Below are 26,899 nucleotides of genomic sequence, written 5' to 3' on the forward strand. Positions count from 1 at the left end.
TATGACATTTCTGCCCATAAAAAATTCTCAAACATAACTTTGCTTCATTAAGGTTTTTCTTACTTCAATCATGTAAATAAAGCATTACTCCTATTGGTAAGTGCATATTACCTTTAAAACTAGCATTTATATCATTATTATACATAGTTTATCAGAATGGTCAACTCAATACCTTAAAAAAAGTTTCTAAATTACAGGATCATTTAATATCACTAGCTTGAACAATAGCTATATCCCAATATTATTAAACAGTACAGGACGTTGAGGAGCAGTATCAACAGTGACCCAGGGTATGTGATACAGCTACTCAAGGTAAAGACTACATGTATATATATTCTTTTAAAAATCAGACAACTGTTTGCTGTACCACAGCAGAAATGTTAATGAAAAGTATGGAAAATTGTCATGGTGAAAAAATAAGAAAAATATTTATAAACCTTATTACAGCTTTTAAATTATATCATATCTTTTTAGTTCCTTTGGTTACCAGAAGTATATTTTCAATTTTTCATTAACATTTCTGCTGTTCTGATTTTCCTATTGATTGAGGCATCAATATCAATATCTGCATCTAATAACATCTTTTTTAATCTATTGTGCTATCTGCTTACAGATGCTGAAGTTTTGCCATAGATGTATCTAAAGTCCTATCAAAGGATTTATTTCCAGGATGTTTTTCTAATAACATCTGATATTTTTTTTTTATGTTTCTGGTTTCACCTTTATCACCGTGTAGTTCTGTACAGAATATAAATATTTCAAATTATGTAGAGTTGTATATAAAACAGTGTAACAATGTTTCTGTTAAAATTGTAAGTTAAAAAAGGCTTAGTATGTAGTCTCTTACTAAATTATTTCTCTTATTAATTGGTTTGGAACGGAAGAAACGTAAATCGGTCCTCAAATTGAGAGGATAGCGTTTTTTGACCCATAGCACTTAAGTCACACATTAAATGATTCAAATATTGTTTTTACCGGCAACCTATTGACCATGCATTTCTTTAAGTAATTACCTGTTTTGTGACTAACATTCGCCGACAAGCTATTGGTCCTTCCTACTCATATTTAAGCAATTTGACATTTTTAATTATATCTCTTTCACCCTGAATATGAATGTAATATAAGTTACCAAACATAAAGCCAACAACTATCAATATGATCTCCCGAATTTCAAATAAACTTTTATACTAAGTAAATCAATTTCAGCCACATCCAGTCAGAATATGGACATGAAATCATGTGTCTCCTGTATGGAGAGTGACACGCTCTCTGCACGTTAACAACCCTTGTAACATCTGTTTGAGTGGGTCCGTAGGTAGTCTGTTACAAGGCAAAATGTGTTCCTATGCTGTATATCCTTATTTTTCAGAGACAGTCGAAATGTCCCATTACCTTCACCCTGGACGGGCTCTATTACATGACCTAACTATTGTATTTTTTTTTAATTTGTTATCGTTCTGAACATTCATGAAATATTTGAATCTGGGCGTTAAGCAAACATGAATCAATCAAATCAATTTCGTCATTAACTTTGCACATTGGAAACAAACCATGATCAATGTAAACAGATAATCATCACCGTCAACAAAACCTGATTCACTGTCAATAAACAAAAATCACTGTTAACAAACCATGATTCACTGTCAACCAACCATGATTCTCTGTAAACAAATAGTCATTACTGTCAACAAACCATGATTCCTTGTCAACAAACAAACATCACTGTCAACAAAACAAGATTCACTGTACACAAACAAACCCCACTGTTAACAAACAACATTCATTGTACAAAATCTCAATTCCCAGCTTACAAAGCAAAATCACTATAACATTTAAACCACAAAAACATCGATGTTTACAAATAAAAATCACTGGAAACAAAATAAAATCGTGTTAACAAATACAAAACACAATAACCGTTGTAAACAAAATAAAATCGTGTTAACAAATACAAACACAACAACCGTTGTAAACAAAATAAAATCGTGTTAACAAATACAAACACAACAACCGTTGTAAACAAAATAAAATCGTGTTAACAAATACAAAACACAACAACCGTTGTAAACAAAATAAAATCATTGTTTACAAACGTAAAACTTAAATCAAAGTAAAATAGCTGGTAACAATTAAAGCGAAAATCACTATGAACAAAACAGAAAATGCTAGTAAATAAAATGTGTAGGTATAAAAAACCTTGATTTCATTCCCGAAATTCAAACATAGTACAGAAATGTCATCTGTGGTGTTACTTTGACATTGGAAACATGATTAAATTGATATATTTGAATAAAGAGAAAACAAGTGTCATTTTGTATCAAGTTTATGGAAAAATTCAGCAGCGATAGCCAATAAATAGTTCAGCCTCACCATAGGCCAGAGGCAGTCAAAATTTCCCCGACCTTATGTAGCAGATTTGGTGTGTATGGAGATGACCTGTGCCTTTTATGTAGCTGATTTGATCTTTCCTATTATGTATAGCTGTGTATGGCTTAACCTCACAACGAACTGTTTACAAAGATGATGTCTCGAGACTAAGAATCAACAAATGTGAATTATTTAGAATGACGTATAAATTGGGGGTGGACATTAATTTTCAAATACTTCTAAAGTTTATCATATCTTTCATATTTACATGAAAGATAGTTATACTTCAAATGTATTATCTTAGCTAGATTAAAGGGAAAAGAGGATCTGGATGATGGTCCTTCATTTCTGTAAAAAAAAAATTTAGGGCCATTTTTCTCTATTCTTTATACTTTTGCCAATCATTCTCTATTCTTTATTTTTGTTTTGCTTAGTTGTCTCTATTCTTTACTGTTATTGCCCATTTGTTTTGTGGTAATGGTCCATTTTTTTTCTATTCTGTTATCCCCATCTTGACCTCGTATAGAGCTGGATATTTATGAAAGGCGCTAATCCATTGTGAAAGCCGTATGCATATCTATTTATACTTTCTAGAATGTATTGCAATGTCTGATAGCTGTCTAAATGACGTATACTCTCTACCTCTTGAAGTCTTCGTCAGCAAATAACATTTATAGTATGAAAATAAGAAGATGTGGTACATGTATGAATAACAATGGGACAACTCTCCACCAGATACCACATGATGTAGAAGTAAGCAACTAAATGTCATTAAACGGCTTTCAACAATCACCGTACGGCCTTCATCAATGAGCAAAACCAACACCACATAGCAAGCTATAAGTATTAAATCTAATGGATTAGATGCGAATTTTGAGAATTTGCTATTTTCAGTGATGCTCGAAATCTAATAAAACCTTGAAAACTGATCAAAACAAAACAGGAAAAAAATTCAAACAAAAAAAAGTTAATTTACAAAAATGGGTATGAAAATTCAACATTAGCCCAGTACTTATTGTGTCTTCGTCGTACTTTGCGTTACAGTATTATATTGTTCCAACTCTCTCAGGCAAAGCTGACCTTAGATTAATTTGGCTATTATTTTAAAATACTTTTTGGTCTGTAGCTCTTCATGTGTTTCGGTACTTTTAGGAAAGCGATTCGGACGAAATTAATTAATAAAGTGTCGCTTTCCTTTTTATAGCTCTGGGTAGATACCGCCGGTACTTTTACATCCTTGGCTTTGAGCGTTCTTGATGAAGGTAAACTAAGGAAAGCGCTTCTGACGCAATTAATTAAAAAAGTGTCGCTTTCCTTCTTTTTCTTTATTTTTCTTTTCCTTATAGTTCGTCCTGAACATGCATGAAATATTTGCCACTAAGCAAACAAATATCAATCATCCTTTTTATAGCGCTGGGTCGAAACCACATTTGATGGACAGATCTTTGACGAGGGACCATCATTGTTTTACATTGAACTATGTTGTTCAATCACACCGACTTTGAAAATATATATATATAGTTGAAATTTTTTTTCCTGATAATATTGAACAAGTTTTTAAAATTGTTCGTAATTGATCAACTGATTTCCCATGTAAAATGAACTTGTATTTATAATGCCCATCATTCTCTATACTGTATAATTTTATCACCTCTTTTTTCTCTATTCCCCCCCCCTATTTTTCACTTTTTTACCCTTCATTCTGCACTTTTGGCCATTATTCTATCTACTGTAAAGACCACCTGGACCCTTTAAAATAGTATTTATGACATGATGTACTTGTCAATCACAAATAAAAGAGTATGATAACAACTTACGAAAAAATAACACAGTTACAGATTCAGGTCTAGACGCAGAGAGTCTACACCCCCTTTTTTATTTGAAATATAAATTTTTAGCATAAAATCGTCAAAATATGTTCGCTTCTGTACCAATAAGCGAGAATTAAGCCACTAAAATGACATAAAAAAACAACAATGAAGACAGGACAATTTATGTTATTAATGGATTAAGATCAGTTATTACAATATAACTCTATTTGAAACATCACAAATAAGATTGTAAAAGGAAACTGACAAAAATTATTACAAGAAATTAGTATTTTGAGGTTTAAACTAAGATTTAATCATAGAATTTCAGAAAATAGGAAACTGGATCAAAGATTGTTTACGAAAACTGACAAAAGTTCAAGACCAGAGATTACTATTTTTGGTCAAAAATTAGAATTTGTATCATGAAATCTCCGAAAAAAGGAAAAAATATCCACTTCATTTGAACTTTGGTGGATAGTTGTCTCATTAGCAATCAAACCACATCTTCTGTCTTTTATATTTAAAGCAATGACGATAAATGAGAAGAGACACTATTATCTTATCAAAGTTTTATTAAATATTTGACCACTCAAAAATTCAATATATACATGATATAAACTTGCAAGTGCAATAAAAGGTAAGCAGTCGATATCTTTATTTAAGCAGTCATATCTCTCCGATTTATTATCGTTTAAATCGATCACCCATACTTTAATCTAGAAGGAAGAAAAAACAATGATGGTCTTTTGTCGGTTGTGGATATTTTGGCTTATGTTCATAGGATTCGTATACTATTCAGGTTAGTTTTACAGATACATATAGAGTCTGCTTCTTCTGTGAGTGAGTAACGATATATTTTACACACGACAGTTACATCTTAGAGTCTGGACGTCTGGACTGGTTTGCACAAACGTCTATTGAGTTAATAGTCTATTAACTTCTAATAAACTATTAAATATCTAATTGACTATTAGTTAATAGAGTGAGTTAATAGCATTGCACGAATCACTATTAAGGCTTCTATTAACTAATAGACTATTAAGTGACTATTAAGCCCAGAATTCATTGCGACGTCATGAAGCACGTGCATTTTCGTGATTTTCTTCATTTTCACGAGGTCATCACGATTTCCCGGATTATTTTCACGACGTCATCACGAAAATGGACGCTGAAAAGAAGAAGAGAAGTTCCAACTGGGATTCGTCCGAGATTTCTTTGCTGAGGCAGTTAGTGGAAAAAAAATTAGTTACCATACGGAGCAAACTTTCTAATGCTTTAACAAATAAAGTAAAAAATGAGGTGTGGAGAAATATCACAAAACACTGGACACTTTTAATTTGCAAAACACTCATTTGCAAATCCGCCGCCGCCTCTCCTTAGACCTACAGTGTCGTGTAAATAACCAAAATGTGCGGAATTACATGGGATTCAATAATTTCATTGCTTTTCTGCTGTTATTATTATATATATTTTGTAATTTGATTTAGAAAAACATGGGATTTTCAATATCCCATGGGATAAGGCAAATCCCATGGGATTGACCATTATCCCATGGGATTTTGGTTAAATCCCATGGGATTTTTTTGGGTCCCATGGGATAATTGTAGTCCCATGGGATATTTGTTGTCCCATGGGACAAAAAAAATCCCATGGGACTATAATTATCCCATGGGATTTTTAATATCCCATGGGACAAAATAAAATCCTATGATTCAAATTATAAATATACAGTAAATAAATGTGTATGTTACAATGAATTCTGTTAGGTAGTAAATTGTTTTAAGATGAATCTTTTTAGTTGAATATCTTTTTTTTCCTTGGAAATGTTAATGCAATTATATTGTTCTATAACTGTTCAAAACTAAACTTTTAAACAACAAAGCAGATAATGTAAGTATCAATATATGTTTATTTCTGAATTCTAGAACACTTTTTTGAAACACAGTTTTTTCCCATTTGAAATCAATGAAAACTCTATTAATAGGCTTAACATACTAGTAGCTTTTTACATAAATCTATTTTTTTTTTTCAGGATATCCCTCCACCCAAAAAATTAATAGTTTCTTATCATCCAGCATTGTGTGATCGTAATGTATAGTCCACTTTTTTGCCATTCAGCACTGAACATTGTCATTATTGTGGTTTTAATATCTTTAGGTATTTAATAGAACTGCAATTCATTGGCTGAGTGATGAAAATAATAACTGATCTGACTTTTGTCTTTGAATTTATTTTGGCCTTGTTTCTGTGTTTTCTCCTATTCTCAGTGATGAATTCCAATCCATCTGAAAAAGAACCAATAAAATCCGAAGTTATGGATGATAAAAAATTGTATACATACATGTAGCAAGAACATATGATTTTCAATAAAAATAGCTATGCGGTATTGATTTTACTGATTGTTGAAGGTTGTCCAGTGTCACCAGTTGCTAACCTCCTACATCCTTTGGTCTCTGATGGAGAGTTGTCAAATTAGCAATATACCACATCTTCCTATTCTAATATTATATAACAATCAATTTATGTATTCTTCTTTATAACATTTGGGTATTTTCCCCAGTTATATATATATAGATCAATGTTAAAACTTTAGGCAATTACAATAAAATTCCATTTTTCACAAGAATTTGCAATATATTATACAGAAAGCCAACAATAGAAACAGCACTTCTTTAAGCTTCTGAAGTTCTGAAAGAGTTCCACTTGTGTTTTATTTCAATTAGAAAATACATTGAACTCTTTGGACATGTTGGAAATTATAACATTGATACAAAAAATTATATTGGTTTTTTTTTTCTTATTTTTGTGTTGTTCGGTTGCTGTCTCATTTTTATATATGGTTATACATATATCCTAAATCTTCTTTTTTATATACTTAATCATTAATACACAATGTAGTAAAAATGGGATATTTTTTATTTTGATAATCTCAAAACATTATTATTCTATCAAATAACTTATTTCCAAGTTCACAAAACACCAATGTGTCAGATATTAATTTTAAGACATGTATAAACATGATCAACAAGCAGTTGACAGGATGTCATGCAAAAATCTCACTAATATTAAACTTTCACAAAAACTCCATACTCAGCGAGTACTATTAAAGTTTTTAGTACAGGACAAATTCCTAGTACAGGACACAATGCCTGGCAAACACTAGCATGTGTCAATGTCTAGTCAATCATGTAATTAGGCTCAAAATCTAAGTTTGGCACTGAATTTAAAAATTCACCACATAATGAACATGTGCATGAAATTCAACTTCATGGTAAGCTATGTACCTTAACCTAAAACTTTAACCTAAGAATGTACTATAATTTCACATTATGACATTTCTATGTTCAGTGATCCATAAAATCAGGGTAAAAACAGTAAATGTGGTGTTTAATGTATACACAAGAGTGCACACACTGAAATGTTGCGCCTTCTTTACTAATCATTGATATCATGTTGATAGTCCTAAATATAAAGCTTTACTACAACTATCACATAAACTCAACATGATCCAAGAAAATGAATTCAAGGTCATATAAACCTGACAAGAAATATATGTACACCTTACAATCATTCAAATTACTAAATACAGTTGACCTACCGGTATTGCTTATAGTTTCTAAGAAGCAGACTTAACCAAGAACACTAAATATTGACCAATGAACCATGGAAATGAGGTGAAGATCAGATGAACCATGCCAGGCAGACATGTACAGCTTACAATCCTTCCATACAACACATATAGTTGACCTATTGCTTATAGATTAAGAAAAACAGACCAAAACACAAAAACTTAACACTGAGCAATGAACCGTGAAAATAAGGTCACGGTCAAATTAAACCTGCGGGACTGACATGTACATCATAAAATGTTTCCATACACCAAATATAGTTGACCTATTGCATTTAGTGTTAGAAAAAAAGACCAAAACTCAAAAATTTAACTTTGACTACTGAACCATGAAAATGAGGTCATGGTCAGATGACACCTGCCAGCTAGACATGTACACCTTACAATCATTCCATACACCAAATATAGTAGACCTATTGCATACAGTATAAGAAAAACAGACCAAAACACAAAAACTTAACTATAACTACTGAACCATGAAAATGAGGTCAAGGTCAGATGACACCTGCCAGTTGGTCATGTACACCTTACAGTCCTTCCACACACCGAATATACTAGACCTATTGCTTATAGTATCTGAGATATGGACTTGACCACCAAAACTTAACCTTAAATATAAAAAAGAAGATGTGGTATGATTGCCAATGAGACAACAACTCTACACAAGAGACCAAATGACACAGAAATTAACAACTATAGGTCACCGTACGGCCTTCAACAATGAGCAAAGCCCATACTGCACAGTCAGCTATAAAAGGCCCCGAAATGACAATGTAAAACAATTCAAACGAAAAACTAACGGCCTAATTTATGTACAAAAAATGAACTAAAAACAAATATGTAACACATAAACAAACGACAACCACTGAATTAAAGGCTCCTGACTTGGGACAGGCACATACATACAGAATGTGGCGGGGTTAAACATGTTAGCGGGATCCAAACCCTCCCCCTAACCTGGGACAGTGGTGTAACAGTACAACATAAGAACGAACAATAATAAAATGCTCCGCTGGGGCGCAGCTTGATACGACCGCAGAGGTCGAACCCTGAACAGTTGGGGCAAGTATGGACACAACATTCAAGCTTGATACAGCTCTGAATTTGGATTGTGATTAAATATTTGACACAGAATGAATGTGGTCTAAGAAATTTTAATTTACCTATTCAAACCATATCATAATTATTTGCTTTTATATATAAATCAGAAATAACCAAGATTCATACACTTGAACACAAGTTATTGTCTGGAAACTAGAAAAATGCTTGTTTTTTTGGCCCCTATTTGGCCCCAAATTCCTAAACGTTTTGGGCAATTACCCCCAAACTCAAACCCAGCTTTCACTTTGTGATATGGAACCTTGTAGTACAATTTCATAAAGATCCATACACTTACACACAAGTTATTGTCCTGAAACTCGAAAATGCTTGTTTTTTGCCCCTTTTTGGCCCCTAATTCCTAAAATTTTGAGGCAATTACCCCCAAAATCAATCCCAGCCTTCCCTTAGTGGTATGGTACCTTGCAGTACAATTTCAGAGAGATCCATACACTTGAACACAAGTTATTGTCTGGAAACTAGAAAAATGCTTATTTTTGGCCCCTTTTTCCTAAACGTTTTGGGCAATTACCCCCAAACTCAATTCCAGCTTTCTCTTTGTGATATGGAACCTTGAAGTACAAATTCAGAAAGATCCATACACTTACACACAAGTTATTGTCATGAAACTAGAAAATGCTTGTTTTTTGCCCCTTTTTTGGCCCCTAATTCCTAATATTTTGAGGCAATTACCCCCCAAAATCAATCCCAGCATTCCCTTTGTGATATGGAATCTTGTGGTACAATGTCATAGATCCATACACTAACACACAAGTTATGTCTGGAAGTTACAAAAATGCTTATTTTTGGCCCCTTTTTGGCCCCTAATTCCTTAACTGTTGGTACCATAACCCCCAAAATCAATCCCAACCTTTCTTTTGTGGTATTGAACCTTATATGGTAAAATTTCATAGAGATCCATTCACTTAAACTAAAGTTAGAGTACAAAAACCAATGTGTCTTCGGACGACGACGACGCCAACATCATACCAATATACGACCGCAAAAAAAATCAGTTGAAAGAGGCTTAACTCATCAGATGGATAATATACAAATACTACAAGTACAAGTGGACGTGGCCGGGTACTTGTACATCCAAACAACAAAAAGACACTAAGTACAGATCTGAGAGTACTCGCAGTTACTGACAGCTAGTACAAAGCCACTAACAACTAATAAAAAAATCATGCATTTAAGACTAAGTTCTTGTTCACTGATCCATGAAATGAGGTCTAGGTCAAGTGAAAACTCTCTGACGAGCATGAGGACCTTGCAAGGTATGCACATACCAAATATAGTTATCCTATTACTCAAAATATGAGAGAAATTAACATTACAAAAAATCTGAACTTTTTTTTCAAGTAGTCACTGAACCATGAAAATGAGGTCAAGGACAATGGACATGTTTCAGACAGAATTCGTATCATGAGGCATCTATATACAAAGTATGAAGCATCCAGGTCTTCCACCTTCTAAAATATAAAGCTTTTAGGAAGTTAGCTAATGCCCACTGCTAACGCCACCGCCGTAGCCGCCACCGCCGTAGCCGCCACCGGATCACTATCCCTATGTCGAGCTTTCTGCGACAAAAGTTGCAGGCTCGACAAAAATACATGAACATTTTAAAGTACTAAGTTTTGAGTATATACATGTAAAACCACAAGTTACTAAGTGAAGTTCATGGTGAACTGTAACCAAAAACTTAAAGTGAATACAATTTAGAGAAAGACAGATGGATGCACAAACACTATCATAACAGAGCATAAAACTTACCAAACAAGATGTTTTACATTTATCCTTCAGAAGCAGGAAAACTGAAGTGTTTCTTTTCTTTCTCTGCCCTCCAGGATATAAACTTCAAATTCATTCATGCAAAATATGAAAATCTGCAAAATTAGGACCTTGTACCGCAGCTTATCCACATTTTGACTTTTGAACTGCATTGTTCTTTTCATCTTGCTGGCAACCTAAACATAAAAAAAATGATAAACACATAATTCTGGATTAACTTTCTGTATTTATTTTTGTTGGTACAAACAATTTTTTCCAACTTTAAACTAAATCTGCCTCTGCTTTAAAAATCAACTGAAAACCATGTATTTATCTTAATTGAAAACAATTTCTTGAGTTTTTCTCATTTGTATCACCCTGTTATTATATATAAATTTTATTTTTGTCCCTTTTTAAAAACAGGAATGGTTCAAATTCCTCAATAATCATGATAATTCTAGTCAGTCAATTAAAAATGTATGAATAAATTATTTAACCTGTATACTATTAATATCAATATATTTCATTTTTGATAAAAACTAGGCTCTGTGTTGAAGACCATACCTTGACCTATAATGGTTTACTTTTATAAATTGTGTGACTTGGATGGAGAGTTGTCTCATTGGCACTCATACAACATCTTCCTATATCTACAAACAGATTATATGGGCGAGCAGACATTATACCCTGGAGGTGGTTTTAAAAAAAGCATACGACTTAGATGTACCATAAGCATGGAAAAACAATTCAGCAGTCAGTTTCACAAAAAAACTTACAAATAATATTGATAGTAATTAAGTCATGTACAATACAGTATACTTACGATAAATTGTAAGTTTTTTTTTGTAAAACCGACTCAAGTATACTTATAATCAATTTTAGTCGTAAGTATTAAGTATTATTCATCTTTTGGATAATTTGTTGGTTTATTTCATGAATATACAGTGGCAGATCCAGAACTTTTCATAAGGGAGGGCCGGCTCCAGTCATGCTTCAGTGATCCCTATATAATCAACCAAATTTTTCCCAAGAAAGCCCCCCCCCCCCCCCCCCCCCCCCGCCGGATCAGCCTATGATATATGTTTATATATCTCTCTGATATGCCATTTCAAAAAACAAATATGTAACACATAAACAAACGACAACCACTGAATTAAAGGCTCCTGACTTGGGACAGGCACATACATACAGAATGTGGCGGGGTTAAACATGTTAGCGGGATCCAAACCCTCCCCCTAACCTGGGACAGTGGTGTAACAGTACAACATAAGAACGAACAATAATAAAATGCTCCGCTGGGGCGCAGCTTGATACGACCGCAGAGGTCGAACCCTGAACAGTTGGGGCAAGTATGGACACAACATTCAAGCTTGATACAGCTCTGAATTTGGATTGTGATTAAATATTTGACACAGAATGAATGTGGTCTAAGAAATTTTAATTTACCTATTCAAACCATATCATAATTATTTGCTTTTATATATAAATCAGAAATAACCAAGATTCATACACTTGAACACAAGTTATTGTCTGGAAACTAGAAAAATGCTTGTTTTTTTGGCCCCTATTTGGCCCCAAATTCCTAAACGTTTTGGGCAATTACCCCCAAACTCAAACCCAGCTTTCACTTTGTGATATGGAACCTTGTAGTACAATTTCATAAAGATCCATACACTTACACACAAGTTATTGTCCTGAAACTCGAAAATGCTTGTTTTTTGCCCCTTTTTGGCCCCTAATTCCTAAAATTTTGAGGCAATTACCCCCAAAATCAATCCCAGCCTTCCCTTAGTGGTATGGTACCTTGCAGTACAATTTCAGAGAGATCCATACACTTGAACACAAGTTATTGTCTGGAAACTAGAAAAATGCTTATTTTTGGCCCCTTTTTCCTAAACGTTTTGGGCAATTACCCCCAAACTCAATTCCAGCTTTCTCTTTGTGATATGGAACCTTGAAGTACAAATTCAGAAAGATCCATACACTTACACACAAGTTATTGTCATGAAACTAGAAAATGCTTGTTTTTTGCCCCTTTTTTGGCCCCTAATTCCTAATATTTTGAGGCAATTACCCCCCAAAATCAATCCCAGCATTCCCTTTGTGATATGGAATCTTGTGGTACAATGTCATAGATCCATACACTAACACACAAGTTATGTCTGGAAGTTACAAAAATGCTTATTTTTGGCCCCTTTTTGGCCCCTAATTCCTTAACTGTTGGTACCATAACCCCCAAAATCAATCCCAACCTTTCTTTTGTGGTATTGAACCTTATATGGTAAAATTTCATAGAGATCCATTCACTTAAACTAAAGTTAGAGTACAAAAACCAATGTGTCTTCGGACGACGACGACGCCAACATCATACCAATATACGACCGCAAAAAAAATCAGTTGAAAGAGGCTTAACTCATCAGATGGATAATATACAAATACTACAAGTACAAGTGGACGTGGCCGGGTACTTGTACATCCAAACAACAAAAAGACACTAAGTACAGATCTGAGAGTACTCGCAGTTACTGACAGCTAGTACAAAGCCACTAACAACTAATAAAAAAATCATGCATTTAAGACTAAGTTCTTGTTCACTGATCCATGAAATGAGGTCTAGGTCAAGTGAAAACTCTCTGACGAGCATGAGGACCTTGCAAGGTATGCACATACCAAATATAGTTATCCTATTACTCAAAATATGAGAGAAATTAACATTACAAAAAATCTGAACTTTTTTTTCAAGTAGTCACTGAACCATGAAAATGAGGTCAAGGACAATGGACATGTTTCAGACAGAATTCGTATCATGAGGCATCTATATACAAAGTATGAAGCATCCAGGTCTTCCACCTTCTAAAATATAAAGCTTTTAGGAAGTTAGCTAATGCCCACTGCTAACGCCACCGCCGTAGCCGCCACCGCCGTAGCCGCCACCGGATCACTATCCCTATGTCGAGCTTTCTGCGACAAAAGTTGCAGGCTCGACAAAAATACATGAACATTTTAAAGTACTAAGTTTTGAGTATATACATGTAAAACCACAAGTTACTAAGTGAAGTTCATGGTGAACTGTAACCAAAAACTTAAAGTGAATACAATTTAGAGAAAGACAGATGGATGCACAAACACTATCATAACAGAGCATAAAACTTACCAAACAAGATGTTTTACATTTATCCTTCAGAAGCAGGAAAACTGAAGTGTTTCTTTTCTTTCTCTGCCCTCCAGGATATAAACTTCAAATTCATTCATGCAAAATATGAAAATCTGCAAAATTAGGACCTTGTACCGCAGCTTATCCACATTTTGACTTTTGAACTGCATTGTTCTTTTCATCTTGCTGGCAACCTAAACATAAAAAAAATGATAAACACATAATTCTGGATTAACTTTCTGTATTTATTTTTGTTGGTACAAACAATTTTTTCCAACTTTAAACTAAATCTGCCTCTGCTTTAAAAATCAACTGAAAACCATGTATTTATCTTAATTGAAAACAATTTCTTGAGTTTTTCTCATTTGTATCACCCTGTTATTATATATAAATTTTATTTTTGTCCCTTTTTAAAAACAGGAATGGTTCAAATTCCTCAATAATCATGATAATTCTAGTCAGTCAATTAAAAATGTATGAATAAATTATTTAACCTGTATACTATTAATATCAATATATTTCATTTTTGATAAAAACTAGGCTCTGTGTTGAAGACCATACCTTGACCTATAATGGTTTACTTTTATAAATTGTGTGACTTGGATGGAGAGTTGTCTCATTGGCACTCATACAACATCTTCCTATATCTACAAACAGATTATATGGGCGAGCAGACATTATACCCTGGAGGTGGTTTTAAAAAAAGCATACGACTTAGATGTACCATAAGCATGGAAAAACAATTCAGCAGTCAGTTTCACAAAAAAACTTACAAATAATATTGATAGTAATTAAGTCATGTACAATACAGTATACTTACGATAAATTGTAAGTTTTTTTTTGTAAAACCGACTCAAGTATACTTATAATCAATTTTAGTCGTAAGTATTAAGTATTATTCATCTTTTGGATAATTTGTTGGTTTATTTCATGAATATACAGTGGCAGATCCAGAACTTTTCATAAGGGAGGGCCGGCTCCAGTCATGCTTCAGTGATCCCTATATAATCAACCAAATTTTTCCCAAGAAAGCCCCCCCCCCCCCCCCCCCCCCCCGCCGGATCAGCCTATGATATATGTTTATATATCTCTCTGATATGCCATTTCAAATCAAATGTGGGACCATATGGCACCCCCACCCATAATGTTGTAAAAATATATTTAATTGATATATATTTAATGTACAATAATAAAAAATTGTTATAATAAAAAATTGTTTTACAAGGTATTAACTAAGATTTAAGGAAAATGGGGGTGTCAAACAGAAATAGGGGGTCACTTCTTGGAACAGGGATATGTGTCATAAAAATGTTGTAAAAATTAATTGATTTAATATGTATTTGATGTACAATAGTAATATATATATAATAACTATAAAGGAAAATGAAACAAAATGAGATTTATAATGATTTCATTTTTATTTTGAAAAAATTAATTTCAAATCAAGAAAGGGGATATACTTTACACATGTCCTGAATGAAACTGTCAAAAAGTGATGTTTTATCTGAATATAATGTTCTCCACATATATTCCATTAAATGTTTATCAAAAGTTTTAGATCTATTATGTGTGGTTGGCAGTTGTCATTTGATACACCACCACCGATTCTCAATTAAGTTATTGCATGCACCACTAGTGCATGTAGTGGGATCAACAAAGTTTTCTAATTTTTATTTTTCAACTACGTTGCTAGTTTTTTGTTGACCACAAGCAAAAGGCGATGATTCTTCAGACAATGAAAATAAACTTTTACTAGGTTCATATTCATTGTCAATTTCAAAACTTGTATTTATATTAAATTATCCACATTCATGACATTGAAATGATGATGAATCTGATGATACCTCCTCACTTATCTCATTTTTCGGTTTATTAATAACTTCCCGTTTTCTTAAATTCATGTATGTGTTATCCTTACTGCAACATGGACTTGAAGAATCGCCCTTGTTAAATCAATAGAAATTCCAAATAAACAAAGAAAATGAAATAAATAGTGAGTACGTTTCAATTCAATAGCCCCCCCAAGGGTGACTGGGGAATAGAAATATGGTCACCATTGGTCTTCCTCCGACCGGCGGTAAAACCCTCACTAAAGTGGGGCGTCCGTTTGGCTGTGCGGGATGTACAAGTTCGCAGTCACGTCCGGTCAGAATGGGGACGTTAAATCCGATGCCTCGTGTAAAGAGAGTGCCACGCTCTTTGCACGTTAAGAACCCTTGCAACAACTCTTTGAGGGGTCCGTAGGTGGCCTGTTGCAAGGCTAAATTTCTGTCCCTATCCAATTTACCCTCATTTCCCGTGGCAGTCAAAATTTCTCCGACCTTAATCCCGGAAGCCGCTATTACAGAACCTACCTATTGTATTTATTGTTAACGTGTTCTCGTCCTGAATATGCATGAAATATTTGCCACTGGACGTTAAGCAACCAACAATCAATCAATCAATCAATTCAATAGTATACCAATACATTTTGACCAGTGTAACTACTGGGGTGTGAAAAATACTCATTTGAAAATTCACTGTATTGCTAATTAGATTATTTAAACTTTACAAAAGTATTTTGTTACCTATTTTAAAGTGCAACAATAACCCTGATTTCCCCATATGGAATTACCTATAAGGATATAATTATTTTTAAAACACATATCACCTAACTTGTCATAGCCTAGTGGCTAAGTCAGTGGACTACAGATCCCAAGATTGGAGTTTCGAATCCAAGTAAGGTATATAGGTATATATATATATAATAATTGTGTTATAAATATAATGAGATGTACTGTAATATAAATGATGCTGAAGATGTATAAGTAGTAACATGTGAAAATCTGGGGTGTCAAAAGGAAATGGGGGTACCAAAAGAAAAAAAAGGTTGTCAACAGAAAATGGCCCACATGAAAAGCAACTAATTTGTAATATTTTTTTTTTGTATATTTTTTTAACATTTTTTTTCCAATTATTTTTTTAACCCCCCAATAAAGCCATGCCCCATTTTTTTTTATAAAGCTCCCCTTAAAAAAAACCTTTTTAGAATGTTTTCTAATCGGGAAAAATATATTAAATAAAACTTTACACTAGAAAAGTAATGGATAGTTACTCATTTGGGGAAACTTACAAGTTCACAGCATGCCCCCCCCAAGGGTGACTGGGGAATAGAAGTATGGTCACCATTGGTCTTCCTCCGACCGGCAGTAAAACCCGTGCTAAAGTGGGGCGTCCGTTTGGCTGTGCGGGATGTACAAATTTGCAGCCACGTCCGGTCAGAATGGGGACGTTAAATCCGATGCCTCGTGTAAAGAGAGTGTCACGCTCTTTGCACGTTAAGAACCCTTGCAACAACTCTTTGAGGGGTCCGTAGGTGACCTGTTGCAAGGCTGAATTTTTGTCCCTTTCCAATATACCCTCATTTCCCGTGGCAGTCTAAATTTCTCCGACTTTAATCCCTTAATCTATTACAGAACCTACCTATTGCATTTATTGTGAACTTGTTCTCGTCCTGAATATGCATGAAATATTTGCCACTGGACGTTAAGCAACCAACAATCAATCAATCAATCACAGCATGCCGGTGCCTGTGACTGTGTTCAAAATGGTGGGTTTTCACCCTCGTTGTATTGCGGAATAACGATTTAGGTAAATTGAGAAAAACATCATGTCTGTGGTTGATAATAGTGTGTGTGCATTAATTCAATTTTCTATACCTTCTTATTTAATATTTTTCCAATTTTGAGTACTGACGGCAAGTGTTGTAACCAATGTCTTGAGACCAATGTGCTATTTACAAGTGCGATCGAGAAATGCAGGGGAAAGAAACTTATCAATTATGTTTATTCTTAAGACAAAACTGAGCCGCCGTAAAAATGAACCTCTCTTTCCTCATATTTTAGCATTAATTTTCATTATTCTTTAATCTTTATTGTTTGCCCGTTATTCTCTATTCTGTTAACCCCCATCCATACTTAAGCTTTCGGTAGTTTATTTTATCCTATTTCTGTCTAAATACATTATTTATCACAAAACAAAAACTTACTAAATATTTTTTTATGAAGTCCTCACCATTTGCGGATCCAAAAAATGTCATAAGGAGGCACTAACTGTCATGCATAAAGAGGGGGCCCGCTTCATTCATTCTCTAAATAATCGACCAATTTTTTTCCAAAAAAAGGGGCGGCCCCCCATGCCCTCACCTTAATCCACCTCTAAACCCTTCCCACTTCGTATCCTTGAATTCAGATTCAAGATCTCTCTGACTATAGTAAGTAAGTAAGTCACATTTGCTTATATCAGGTTTTTGACTTGAACTGGCGGATAGTTGTTTCATTACCAATCGTACCACATCTCCTTATTTATATATATACGAAAGCTTTATTCATATTTTTTGGTGTATTGATGACTGTGTAAAGATGCAGCAATTGTAATACATTTTAAAATACAGCACAAGAGATGCAGATTATATAAAACCAATCTCACTATCCAAATCCTTGATAAAACTTATAAGTCGAAGACATACTGACAAACGCCATGGCAAAAACTTAAAAAACGACCAAATGACGTACAACAGTATATAAAACTTGACCATAGCATTTAAAACATATAAGAAGCACCCAGACAGTCAAACAGAAATTAAAAGAATAAATAATTTGTAAAGATTTTCAACTAGGCCTACAGCTATATTTTCTTATCGGCTAAACATAGGTTCTGGTATTATGTGATAAGTCATTTTTTTCATGCAGACCCAGTTTTATTGATACCTTGAACTTAAAGTGGTTTTATGCATATCAGCCCAGATTATGTGTGTAATTGTATTGAACATTTCAACAATACACGTTCTAAACAGGTTAAATTCAATTTAAAAATTTACAAATTCAAATCTACTGGCATTCAACACCCAATTACTTACTTGCTGTATATTGCTAACTTTGATTGTATATTGTCAATCCCTCCACATCGTGAATACGCCATGCGAGGTGTTGGATAAGTTTGATATAGGGTAGCGGCTTCGAAGCGTAGAAAAAAATCCAGGTAAATGAAAGTGTAAAATTGTGTTGTTGAAAATTTTAAGTACTAAATTCCTAAATTTGTACTTAACTCCGTTCTACGGGTAACATGGTTGTTTGATATGAAAATAGGATAAAAAGCATCCGGAAAAATTAATTATCACGTTATAAGTATTCGTAAATGGATATGAAAAAAATTAACAAGGAATAAGTATTGGTAAACGGACAGAAAGTCGCAGGACAAAGGTTTAGATTAATTATTTTACAATTGTTTAAATATATGAGAGAAAGTTCTTGACGAATTGACTTTATTTATAGATAAATGTATTTAGTTGAGGAAATGATTAATTCGCCTTCAAATAATTTTTTTTATCAATAACTTATAAAAAGGAGATATTTTTGACAGCATGACTTCAGTTAATTACCAAACCACTTTTGCGGATTGTTTTCTTAACAATCATTGTTCATATTAATATTAAAAAATAAATTTTGTTTACAAGTCCGTTTCCTTTTAAAAATGTTTCAGAAAAATACTGAAACGTTTTTAAAATTAAGTTTATTCAAAGAAAAAAATATCCCAAAACTGAATCGTGACTTTTTACTTGTTACTTTTTGTTGTACGTTCTAAGTGTCAATCCTACCAAACAAAAATTTGGAAATAAAATCGATTACAATGTAATTTTATAGAAGGAAAAAGGGGGGTTAATGAACAAATTATTACTATACACTCACATACTTCTAAAAAGATTTGCATATGTAAGCTGTCTATAGATAATGTTAAATTATTTCAGGAGTTTCAATTAATTTAGGAGAAAAAAAAGATTATAAACAGTTTAGTTTTCAACGTCTACTACTACAAAAAATAGTGATTCTTTTTGTAGATTTGGTACTTCAGTTTCGACTCAAAATTTCCTATTGTAATTGTTAGATGCCAAATATTTAGGAGAAGAGTGTATTTGTACTTTATGTAATTGTGGTGATATTGGCGACGCGATTCATTATATTATAGCAAGGATTTGTAAAAATCCTTGATTATAGAATGTTCGGCAATAGACGAAAGTAGACAAACCCTATTTAAACGGGGTTTTGATCTCCAAGGACGCCACATTTTACATCGAATAAGATCTATATTTGTTAACGTTTTCAAATGAAATAACTTGAAATGAAAATTTCCCGACTATGTGAAGATTTCTTATATTTCTAAATGGCTTCAATTATTACATACAAAACGAAAAATTTATTTAACTTTTTTTGTAAAAACAATATTCATGTATTTTTATATTTTTTCCAAGGAAACGTTTTTTGTTTGTTTGTTTGCAAAGTTTACTTGTATGTGCTTATAACCATCACCAATCAGTCCTAATTATTAAAGATCAAACGTTGTAATCAAAATGATGATTGGTATTGAATATGATCATCGGTCATGCATGACGTATCCCAAATAACTTCTTTAATGTTGGTTTGATTTTATCAAAACCAAAATTATAAGATCAAATATTAAATTATCTATCGAATGTATACCCTCAACGCTCACTAAAACATATATACATGTCCTGAGTGACTTTTTATGTCCTGTCTGCACTCAGGAGGTCCTGAGCGGTTTTTAGACGTACCGTTAATTTACAGGCATATATTTGAAGCTGTTCTTAATTATGTACATTATCTATAGGTATACATGTATCAAACAAAAAGACTTTCCAATGAACTTAGTTCTAGTTATCTTAGTTCCTAGTCACAGGCACTTGTCTCAGGAAAAAAATGCCCTATATACTTTTAATGTTATATTAAGCAGGGACTTTCTATACTAAGTTAGTATAGAAAGTCCCTGTATTAAGGTATATAGGAAACAAAATTCTGAGACAAGTGCCTGTGGTCCTAGTGTGAAATAAATCCACTGGGAATTGGCCTTTTTAAACACATCTATATATACGTTTTCTCAAGGGTTTGTACATGTAAAGTGAAATTATGTTTACTCAATGCGTAGTTACATAAGTTTATTTGCTACTTTTTTCTTCTTTATTTTATATAAATGATTTTTTTTTTTAAATTTTAACATTTTTTTCTTCGAAAGAATTGTAGTGTTGCAATAGGGAATGGACACAGATACTTAACTACATTTAACGAAAAAAAAATTGTGTAATGTCATCAATCTGTATTACACATAGACAGGATGTTCTCTAGAAAACTATGATATTTCTAATACGTTATACACACCCCAGGGTACACGCACTGTCGTAATGGAAAATTACTGCATGCTTTAATTACCTGTAATCAGCCATGCAACAAATCAGTTGACTGACCATGTCATTACAGTTTAAAAAGTTTTTCCTCAGATCAAAACGGAATATTCATTTTAACTTTAAAATTTAAAACTTTAAAAATTAAACTTTGATATAATTATGACGTTAAAGAATTTAACAATTTAATAATCGGAATTTTCTCAAAGATTAAGATACAATTATATTTATTATTCTGGGACTGACAGATATATCACAGGCACTTGTATCAGAATTTTTTTCCTATATACTTTTGTTATTTTTGACATTCTGAAAAAGGTATACTGTTGACTATCAATTTGCATGATTAGTTACAGATGTCGACTCGGACTACTGCAGAAGACAATAATTCAGTTCACTGATTTAGATTGAATAGTGGTTCGGTTAATCCCCTCTTCCCCAAACAAGTAAGAATTAGGTTACATCTTTTGGTAGTCCAAATAATTATATGACGTCTAGCAAGGCTATTTTATTTTTTTTATGCCCCCGCCGTAGCGGTGGGGGCATTAAGTTTTACCCTTGTCCGTCTGTACGTACATACGTCCGTACGTCCCAAAATCCGTTCTCTAACTTGAGTTTGCCTCAACCAAATGTTAAAGTAAAAACTTATACACAATGCTTATTACCACAAAACACAGATCAAGTTTGAATTTTGGTGGCGTCACTTTAACCGTTCTAGAGTTATGCCCCTTTATAAATGGAAAAATTGCAAAATTTTTAGTTTCCGTTCTCTAACTTAAGTTTGCCTCAACCAAATGTTATAAAACTTATACACAATGCTTATTACCACAAAACACAGATCAAGTTTGAATTTCGGTGGCGTCACTTTAACCCGTTCTAGAGTCATGCCCCTTTATAAATGGAAAAATTGCAAAATTTTTATTTTCTTCTAAACATGCTAAATATCAAGTAATTTTTAAAATTGAAATTATCTCCCTTTGTCCATTATTATAGTTGAATCAACTACAATCAATGCTTTATACAATGCAATGTTTAATTTTGACTTCCACTGATAAAACACAGATCAAGTTGAATTTTGGTAGTGTCACTTTAACCATTATTGAGTTATGCCCTTTATAAATTGAACGATTGCAAATTTTTAGTTTCCATTCTGTAACTTAAGTTTGCCTCAACCAATCATTATGAAACCTATACCCAATATTCATTACCACAAAACTAAGATCAAGTACAAATTTTTTGTTTCCGTTTTCTAACTTTAGTTTGCCTCAACCAAATGTTATGAAACTTATACACAAATAACACGATGCTTATTACTACATAATACAGATTAAGTACGAAATTAGGTGGCGACAAATTACCATTCTTGAGTAATGTCCCTTTATAAACATAAAAATTGCTGAATTTTTCGTTTCCGTTCTCTAACTTTAGTTTGTCTCAACCAAATGTTATAAAACTTATACACAACCGTTCTAGAGTTATGCGTGTTTACAAATAGAAAAATTGCTGAATTTTTAGTTTCTGTTCTCTACTTAAGTTAGCCTCAACCAAATGTTATGAGACTTACACACAATGCTTATTACCACAAAACTCAGATCAAGTTCAAATTTGGGTAGCATCACTTTTACCGTTCTTCAGTTATGTCCCTATATAATTTTTCTATCTATCTATCTTCATATTTCCGCACTCAGTCACAACTTTGACTATTACGTGCCCAGAAAAAAGTTAAAATAGCCTTGCAAGACGTCATAATTATTTGGACTAATCTTTTGGCAAATATGGTCGTACCACAGGGGTTTGTTACAATTTGCCGGGTTTTCTATCCTTACGAACCCTGAAAAACTTACCAGGCCAGGTGATAAAAAATCTGTCTCCCCTTTTTATCCCACCAGAAAATCAAAAGGTTGTCTCCTTACACCTACATGACAAAAACATATACAAATATGGTATCATTGCCAATGTGACGGCTCTTCAACAGAAACTTAAACCGTAGAAGTTAACAACTATATAGGTCACCGTACAGATTTCAACAATGGGCTAAAAAGCCAAACTGCATAATAAGCTACAAAAGGCTAAAATAGATAGACAATATCTTACAAGGGTAGAAATGTTCAGAATGTTGAAAAAAAAAATCTACTGTCCATTTGCATCAAAACTAGCAGCTGACTCATAGGAGTTGTTGCCTTAAATACAGATTTTAACCATTTTTTTTTTCTTCATATTTCTTGAATTTGCCTTTTTATCTCGAAAACTGTAATAATCAAAGAGAAACTTAAATCTTATTAAAAAGTTATTGCTTTTCAATGATGATTTTGATCCAGGTTTTGCAAAAACTTGGAAACTTTAAATCTTGGGTAAACTCCTTATATTATACTGCCTGGTCTCGTGGTAGCGTGTTCACTTCACGTGCAGAAGGTTGTTTATTTTGAACCCAACCGGGTAAAACCAAAGACTTTAAAGTTGGTATTTGCTGCTTCTCCCCTAAGCACGCAGTATTATTAAGGAGTAAGAGCAAATACTGGTTTGTTCAGAGTCAGAATAATGTGTCAAGGTAAGGTGACATGTCTCTCTGAGAACTAGTGTAAGAGATAAATTGTCTGGTCAGACAAATATAACTAGTATAAAAAGTCCATGGATACAGAATTTACTAGTATATTTAGTCCGATGTCAGTAATTTATGTCCCCAGACTAATTTTCCTAGTCCATGACATCCGTGACTATTCCTAGGTAATAACATGAATAAGGCCCCTATATTTGGTGAATGGAATGATTGTGAGATGCACAGTCTGTCTGGCATGTTTTATATGACCTTGACCTCATTTTCATGGTTCATTGGTCAATGAAAAGTTTGCATTGTTTTGTCAGTTTATCATATGCTTTAAGCAACAGGTAAATTATATTTGGCGGATGTAACGATTGTAAGGTGTGCATGTCTGTCTGGCAGATTCATATAACCATGATCGCATTTTTTGGTTCTTTGGTCAATGCTAAGTTTTCTTAGTTTTTTTATACGGTCATATATTGGTATGACTTTGGCGTTGTCGTCGTCCGAAGACACATTGGTTTTCGCACTCTAACTTTGGTTTAAGTGAATGGATCTCTATGAAATTTTACCATAAGGATTGATTTTGGGGGTTATGGTACCAACAGTTAAGGAATTAGGGGCCAAAAAGGGGCAAAAAATAAGCATTTTTGTAACTTCCAGACATGACATGTGTGTTAGTGTATGGATCTCTCTGACATTGTACCACAAGGTTCTATATCACACAGGGAATGCTGGGATTGATTCTGGGGGTAATTGCCTCAAAATATTAGGAATAAGGGGCAAAAAACAAGCATTTTTCTAGTTTCATGACAATAACTTGTGTGTAAGTGTATGGATCTTTCTGAAATTGTACTACAAGGTTTCATATTATAAAGGGAAAGCTGGAATTGAGTTTGGGGGTAATTGCCCAAAACGTTTAGGAATAAGGGGCCAAAAATGGGCCAAAAATAAGCATTTTTCTAGTTTCCAGACAATAACTTGTGTTCAAGTGTAAGGATCTCTCTGAAATTGTACTGCAAGGTACCATACCACAAAGGGAAGGCTGGGATTGATTTTGGGGGCAATTGCCTCAAAATTTTAGGAATTAGGGGCAAAAAAAGGGGCAAAAAACAAGAATTTTTCTAGTTTCATGACCATCACTTGTGTGTAAGTGTATGGATCTTTCTGAAATTGTACTACAAGGTTCCATATCACAAAGGGAAAGCTGGGTTTGAGTTTGGGGGTAATTGCTCAAAATGTTTAGCAAAAAGGGGCCAAAAATAAGCATTTTTCTAGTTTCCAGACAATAACTTGTGTTCAAGTGTATGGATCTCTCTGAAATTGTACTGCAAGGTACCATACCACAAAGGGAAGGCTGGGATAGATTTTGGGGGTAATTGCCTCAAAATTTTAGGAATAAGGGGCCAAAAAGGGGCAAAAAACAACCATTTTTCTAGTTTCAGGACAATAACTTGTGTGTAAGTGTATGGATCTTTATGAAATTGTACTACAAGGTTCCATATCACAAAGGGAAAGCTGGGTTTGAGTTTGGGGGTAATTGCCCTAAACGTTTAGGAATTTGGGGCCAAAAAGGGGCCAAAAAAACAAGCATTTTTCTAGTTTCCAGACAATAACTTGTGTATAAGTGTATGGATCTCTGTAATTGTACTGCAAGGTACCATACCACAAAAGGAAGGCTGGGATTGAGTTTGGGGTGATGAATCATAAGGGAGTTCAAAAAATTGGGGGGGGGATTTTTTTTCCCTTTTTTTCCTTTTTTTTTCTTTAAAATTTTCCATTTTAAATTGGTTTTTTCTGATTTATATATAAAAGCAAATAATAATGATATGGTTTGAATAGGTAAATTAAAAATTTTAAGTTCTTAGACCACATTCATTCTGTGTCAGAAACCTATGCTGTGTCAAATATTTAATCACAATCCAAATTCAGTGCTGTATCAAGCTTGAATGTTGTGTCCATACTTGCCCCAACTGTTCAGGGTTCGACCTCTGCGGTCGTATCAAACTGCGCCCAGCGGAGCATTTTATTCATTTTATCAGATATTATAAGCATATGTCTACTTGTTGGTGTATGGAATGACTACAAGGTGTCATATAAAAATAAGAAGATGTCTGTCTGACAAGTTTAATATTACTGTGACCTCATTTTCATAGAATATTGATAATATCAAGCAAAAATGATGAGCAAGACAAGATACAAATGATCCAAAATTGTCAGTTGCCTACTCATTATGTAATAGTAGTTATTGTCATTAAATGATAATGCTTACCCTTTTATGTGTAGGGCAAGAACATTAAAGATAAAAGGAAACTATAAACAAAAGAAATTATCAACAAAAATAGATTTACAGACGTCAACAAAGCCTAAATGGTAAGTCCACTTCTATAAAAGTTATTGCCCTTGAATAATGATTATAATGAAAATAAGATGTGGTATGATAAATGAGAAAACTATCCACCAGAGTTCAATTAAGTGGATGTAAGCAATGCAATTACTTATTAGAGGCCAATGTTGACCTGTAAATAATGACAGGCAAAATATGGCAGGGTTGATATAAAAATAAGAAGCGGTACGATTGCCAATGAGACTTTTCTCCAATAGAGATCAAATGACATTAAATTTAACAAAATTAGTTCACTGTACAGCCTTCGACAATGAGCAAACCCTATACTGCATAGTAATCCATAAAAGGCCATGAAATAACAAATGTAAAACAATTCAATAAGGGCATGGCGTCATTTAAAAAGGGCATGATGTCTATCCATGCTAAACATGCTTGGGGGAAACACCATAAAGGTGAAAGCTAAGTGCCTGATTTTTGCACAAAACAATAAACAAAAAACAAATATGATATATAGCAACAATTGACAACCACTGAATAATAGACCCCTGACTTGGGACAGACACTTACAAAATGTGGCATGGTTTAACATGTTTGCTGGCGCCAAATCCTCCTCTAATTAAGGACAGTGGTGTAAGTGTCAGTTCAATATAAAAACTATAAAATCGTAGCGTAGCGGGTTATTTTAAAGTGTGCACCACATTTTTTATGTTATTTCAAATAGACAGAAAAAATATTACAGTCATTTCTTATAATTTAATTCTAAATTCCATTTTAAATCGGAGTAAACCATGAAAAAACGTTGATGACGTCACGGTCACATGACAAAATTATGTCTATGAGCTGATAAACAAAACAACGTCAGCCAATCAGAAGACGCATTACATCCAAAATTAAATTATTTTGATACATTCCCGTTTTCATTCTCAATTTTATTAACTCATTAGAATGCAACAA

At 33.4% G+C, this 26,899-nt stretch overlaps 1 long non-coding RNA gene across 2 annotated transcripts in view; it reads left to right on the top strand.

Annotated features, from left to right (window-relative positions):
- Nucleotides 1-26,899, top strand: part of LOC127732297 (uncharacterized) — a 44,593-nt gene that overhangs the window by 16,529 nt on the left and 1,165 nt on the right. Inside the window, exon 1 of one of the 2 annotated variants that reach the window (XR_007996163.1) lies at nucleotides 25,319-25,971. The exons of the other annotated variant lie outside the window; for it this stretch is intronic. This is a non-coding gene — a long non-coding RNA (uncharacterized LOC127732297). Of the gene's footprint in view, nucleotides 1-25,318; nucleotides 25,972-26,899 lie in introns of those variants that run through there. 2 annotated transcript variants of the gene reach the window in all.

This window comes from Mytilus californianus, unplaced genomic scaffold, assembly GCF_021869535.1.
Source record: "Mytilus californianus isolate M0D057914Y unplaced genomic scaffold, xbMytCali1.0.p SCAF_23, whole genome shotgun sequence".
Taxonomy (NCBI): domain Eukaryota; kingdom Metazoa; phylum Mollusca; class Bivalvia; order Mytilida; family Mytilidae; genus Mytilus; species Mytilus californianus.